Source organism: Lathyrus oleraceus, chromosome 2 (assembly GCF_024323335.1).
Source record: "Lathyrus oleraceus cultivar Zhongwan6 chromosome 2, CAAS_Psat_ZW6_1.0, whole genome shotgun sequence".
NCBI lineage: Eukaryota > Viridiplantae > Streptophyta > Magnoliopsida > Fabales > Fabaceae > Lathyrus > Lathyrus oleraceus.
In genome coordinates this window covers 144796187-144802104 of record NC_066580.1, presented here as the reverse complement: position 1 = coordinate 144802104, position 5918 = coordinate 144796187, and the positions used below count along the sequence as shown (strand labels likewise).

Genomic DNA, 5918 nt, shown 5'->3' with positions numbered 1-5918 from the left:
CGTTACTGGGGACCAATTTCGTCAAATTTCATTTTACTGTTGTTATATCATTTAGACTTAGGTTATTTCCTGCCGGTCGATGCGAAGAACTCGCAGTACCGAAAGTTTAAGCTTAGTAAACCCTCTGGCGGAACCTGAACGTTACGCTCCCGCACGTTTATTCTTTCATAGAATTAAGAGAGCTATGGCCGAAGATCAAAACCAAAGACCTCTTAAAGATTTCGCTCAACCATCTAACGAAGAACCTGGTTCTAGTATAGTAAACCCAACTATACCAGCCAATAATTTTGAACTTAAACCATCCCTGTTGCAACTAGTGCAACAGAGACAATTTGCGGGTCTCGCTACTGAGAACCCAAACCAACATTTAAAAATATTTCTTCAATTAGCAGATACTTTTAAAACCAATGGAGCTTCTCCTGAGGCAATACGTTTAAGATTATTTCCTTTTTCCCTCAGAGATAAAGCTCTATCATGGTTAGATTCCCTTCCATCCAATTCCATTACGACTTCGGATAACCTTAGAAGAGTTTTTCTTGCTAGATATTTTCCCCCGAGTAAGACCGCCGTTCTTCGAAACCATATAACTAGATTTACCCAAAACCATGGAGAATCGTTGTTCGAAGCTTGGGAGAGATATAAAGAGTTGTTACGAGCATGCCCACATCATGGTTTAGAAAATTGGTTAATCATTCAAACCTTCTATAATGGACTTCATTACAACACAAAGATGACCATCGGCGCTGCCCCAGGCGGTGCTCTGATGAACAAACCTTACCCTGAAGCTAGTGCCCTCATCGAGGATATGGCTCAAAACCATCAATCATGGGGAGTCGAACGAGCGACAGTGGAGAAGAAGGAAGCCCAAGGAGGAGTGCATGAACTAAGCTCTATAGACATGATGCAGGCTAAAATGGACGCATTAGCCCTTAAGGTCGAGCATATGTGCATAAACCCGAATACTGTAGCCGCAGTTTCGTCGGATTGTGAGATATGTGGAACTACACCCAAGGGAACCCATATTCAAATACCTATAATCCTGGATGGAGGAATCACCCTAACTTCTCCTATAAAAACAATAACCCTATTCAAAATAATGCACCTCCGAGACCTAGTTATCAAGCCCCTAGATCAAATCAACCTATGCAACCTGTACCACCAAAACCGAGCCTTGAGAAAATTATGGAAAATTTTATTACCGCTCAAACCCAACAAAACAAGGAGTTCATGAATCAAAACATTCATGTTAACAAATTGATTACTCAGTTAGGAACCAAGGTTGACCAAATAGTTACTCATACCAAGATGCTTGAAACCCAGATCTCTCAGGTAGCTTTAAACCAAGCCCCTCAGACTACACCTGGAGGACAATTCCCTAGACAACCTCAATAAAATCCGAGAGGACAAGCCAATGCCATTACCCTAGGAAGTGGGAACGCTTATGATAAGCCACCAAACCCAAGATTAAGTGAACCCGAAACTTCTAAGGAATGTACCAAACCCCCGGACAAAGTAAAGGAACCAGAGGAATCTGAAAACCAGGATGGTCGAAAGAAAGGAGAAGAACCTAAAGATAAAATTTACGTACCGCCCTCGCCATATAAACCACACTACGCCAAAAACTGGAATAGACAGCGCACCTTAGAGGGCGCTTTATTACAAAAGCGCACTCTAAAGTGAAGCGAAAAAATAAGGAGCGAACAACTGGAATAGACAGCGCACTTTAGAGAGTGCTTTTGTAATAAAGCACCCTCTAAGGTGAAGCGAAAAAATAAGGAGGAGATAGAGGGACAACAATACAGGGCGCTTTTTAGAAAGCGCCCTTTAAGGTTACCCTTAGAGGGCGCTTTTAAAAAAGCGCTCTATAAGTCCATGTGCATTTCCAGTTTATAAAGCGCTTTTGGAAAGCCTTAGAGAGCGCTTTCATAAGCGCCCTCTTAGGCCCCCTTTAGAGGGCGCTTTTTTTCCACAAGCACCCTCTAAGGTCCCCTTTAGTAAACATTAAAATTATAACATACTGCGCGTTTTGTTATTTCACTCTCTGTTATTTTCATTCTTTTTCACGTTAGGGTTCTCACTGCTACGATTTTCGCTACTTCTAAGGCGTTCTCCTTCCACCTCTGTTAGATCTACGACGTTTCCTCCTTCTATTAATTCGTTGTTAGCTGTTCGATTTTGACACCATAGGTATTTTTCTAATCTTCATATTACTTGGTTTCTCTTCTGACGTTCGCTATTGTTCATTTTTTGTTTCATTTTTCTTGGTTCATACATTTATTGAGTATTGTCAACAATAATTATTGTGTTGCAATGCTAGAAATGGAGACTAGGCATTATGGGTTAAATTTCACCAACTGTTCCATTTGTTTCTCGATGTAGAAAAAGGAGGCAGCAATATCTAAAACACCTTCTACCAATCAAATGTACACTATGCAGCTTATGAGTGTATTTATTCTAGCATACATAGCGTAGCTAGTAACTTAAGAAGTTTAGGTATGGATGTTATTTGATAGAGTAAATTAGAGTCGACTATTCTTCTGTTAGCTTTCAGTTAGACCATTATACAATTCTACATATATATTTTCTAGTCAATGTTTATCTTTTGTAAAAACTATATGATGATATATAACTATGCTACAAATTAGTGCATACCACTAATGCTTAATGCATGGTTCATACATTCTCATGCTATTGAAGTCAGAGATATCTGAAAATGTTGAGAAACTAACTCAATAAACCAAAATTGTTTTGGTTTTGGGTTGTTGTTGGAGACATGAATGCCCTGCACAGAGACTAACTCAATAAAGCGAAATTGTTTTGTCTCATCCCATTTTTGGTTTCTCTTCTGAAATTGTTTTTTGTTTATTCTAATTAGTAATGGATAATACATGGATGTCTTCCAATCGATTGTCGAGAGAGTACGAGAATGGGGTATCAGAATTCGTTAAGTTTGCCGTTGCGCACGCCGAAGACCCCAGTAGAATGATATGTCCTTGCTTGGGTTGTTGTTATGGGAAACGGGTTGACGCAGTTCAGTTGACATCGCATCTAATGAGGCATGGAATTGATCTAAGTTATACATGTTGGAATTTGCATGGTGAGAAAAGTAACGAGAATGTTGAACCGGGGGATAGTACGATCTATGCCTCAAACTATAGTGGCGCAGATACATACGATTGTGATCGAGTTGAAGAGATTGCAGAAGCACTTGAAGGAGATCTTAAGGATTGTCCCGAAATGTTTGAGAGGTTGGTAAGTGATGCAGAGAAACCTTTGTATGATGGTTGCACTAAATTCACAAGATTGTCTGCGGTATTAAAGTTGTACAACTTAAAGGCGGGCAATGGATAGTCGGATAAAAGTTTCACAGAGTTACTAGCCCTTTTGAAAGATATGCTTCCTGAGGATAATGTTCTTCCCAATAGAACATATGAGACCAAAAAGATGTTGTGAAGGACTTAAACAATGCACATATCAAGTGTGAAGGACTTAAACCCCAAATTTGCAAATCTGTTGTATTTTGGTGTTATCGAGCGCATTTGGGTGTTTGATTATGAGAAGTTTCAGATTCCTATATTTGGTTGCAAGTGGGTTGAAAATAATAACGGCATTCGAATGGATAAGTCAGGATTTTTGCAAGTGGATCTTAATAGGGTGGGATACAAAGATGAGTCTTTTATTCTAGCCTCTCAAGCTAGACAAGTGTTCTATGTCAATGATCTGAAAAGTACGAAATGGTCTATAGTTCTTTTTTCCAACAAAGTAATTGATGAAAACACTGGAGATCAATGTGATATTGATGTTGAGATTGAATCGTTTACCAGAAATGATCAAGATGAGAATATTATATCAAATGATTCATATATTAGAAATGATCATAATGAGGGTATTTGGATCAATCCAACCGTCCGTGTTGTTAAGAGACATGTAGAACATATTCCAACCAAGAAAAGAAAGAGAACTTAGTGAAAAAGGTACAGGTCAAATGATTTTAATTGTTTTCTTTATTACAGGTAAAATGGCTTTTATTACAGCAAATCGAGTCAGTTGCATCAAAAAAAAGGTATAAACACAATTATATGATATTTATGCATAGAAAATGTTAATTCTTGATCTTATACTTCACCTAACTAATTTTATGATATTTTAGGTTCATGCTATTGATATTGAACAAAAAGAGGTTGTTGCTAAGAAGACTGCGGCTAGCAAAAAAAACATACATCTCAGAGATGCTTTTGCTACTTAGTTTTATTTTTTTTAAGTTATGAATTGATTGTATATTTAGAATCTTTAGAAGTTAAACGATTATATATCAGTGGATTGTTGTATATGTATGGATTGTTGTATATAAGGCTTGTTGAATGCAATGTGTGAAAAAGGGCTTCAAATTATACAGTTTTAGGTGTACTGCTTCAATATACAGGTTGTCTAAAATAAATAACAAAACATAGCGCTTTTTAAAAAAAAATTTAAATAACCACCCACTTTAGAGGGCGCTTTCCAAAATAAGCGCCCTATAAACCCTTTAAATTTCCACTTTAGAGGGCGCTTTCCAGTAAAAGCGCCCTCTAAACCCTTAAAAGTTTCCACTTTAGAGGGCGCTTTCCAGTAAAAGCACCCTCTAAACCCTTAAAAGTTTCCACTTTAGAGGGCGCTTTCTTTAAAAAGCGCCCTCTAAAGTGGCCCTTAAAGGGCTTAAAGAGCCACTTTAGAGAGCGCTTTCACCAGAAAAAAAAGCGCTGTCTTTACCTATGCCAGCGCCAGATTAGAGGGCCCTTTAAAGCGCTGTTATAGGCCAAAAAAAGCGCCCTCTTTTCCCTTATTTGGCGTAGTGCCACCTATACCATATCCGCAAAGACTCAAACAAACCCAAATCAATAAACAGTATCAAAAATTTATTAAAGTTATAGAAAAACTTCATGTAGAAATCCCTTTCATAGAAGGCATCACCCAAATACCTTCTTATGCAAAGTTTCTGAAAGACATCCTTACCAACAAAGGTAGACTTGACGATCCGAAGCCTTTGGAATGTAATGCTATTTCCGAGGACAAATTAGCAAAGAAAGATAAAGATCCAGAAAACTTCTCCATTCCTTGCCTTTTGGGTAATCATGTCATCGAAAAAGCTTTTCTAGACTTAGGAGCTAGTGTGAGCTTAATGCCTCTAGGAGTTTGTGAGAGGTTAAACTTAGGAGAATTACAATCCACTAAGATGTCACTTCAGTTAGCCGATAGATCTGTTAAATATCCGATAGGCATTTTAGAAGATGTTCCTGTTAGGATAGGTCAACTATTTATCCATACTGACTTTATTGTCATGGACATCAAAGAGGACAATGATATACCAATCCTTCTAGGTAGACCGTTCTTATCGACTGCAGGAGCCATAATAGATGTCAAGAAAGGAAAGTTGACATTTGAGGTAGGTGACGAGAAAATAGAATTTATACTTTCGAAATTTCTTATGGCACCTGTGATGGGAGACTCGTGTTATGCCTTAGATATCATTGATGAATGTGTTAGAGAATTAGAACAAAAAGAAATTATTAAGTTACCATCAACCCCCATAAAGGAAGATGATGACTTTAAAGAACCTTACATTGATGATAACCTTTACGAATGTTTATCCCTTACTCCAGATCCTATGCCATGCCCTAAGAAACCAACCTTAGAACTTAAGGAACTGCCTAAGAACCTGATATATGAGTTCCTCGATGAAAAGATGAACCGTCCAGTTATAGTTAGTGCTACCTTGAGCCAAGAGGAAACGAACCAACTTTTAGACGTTTTACGAAGATATCCCTCAGCCTTAGGATATAATATCTCTGACCTGAAAGGTATAAGCCCATCCGTATGCATGCATCGGATTTTGCTCGAAGAAGATTCAAAACCCTCTAGGGAACATCAGAGAAGAATAA

The 5918-nt window shown here is 38.1% G+C and overlaps 1 non-coding gene across 1 annotated transcript; it reads right to left on the bottom strand.

The window, feature by feature from the left end:
* Positions 1-568: 568 nt before the first annotated feature.
* LOC127124899 (small nucleolar RNA R71) lies at positions 569-675 on the bottom strand. Its single transcript, XR_007804377.1, has one exon. It is a non-coding gene; the product is annotated as a small nucleolar RNA R71 (small nucleolar RNA).
* Between the last annotated feature and the right edge of the window lie 5243 nt (positions 676-5918).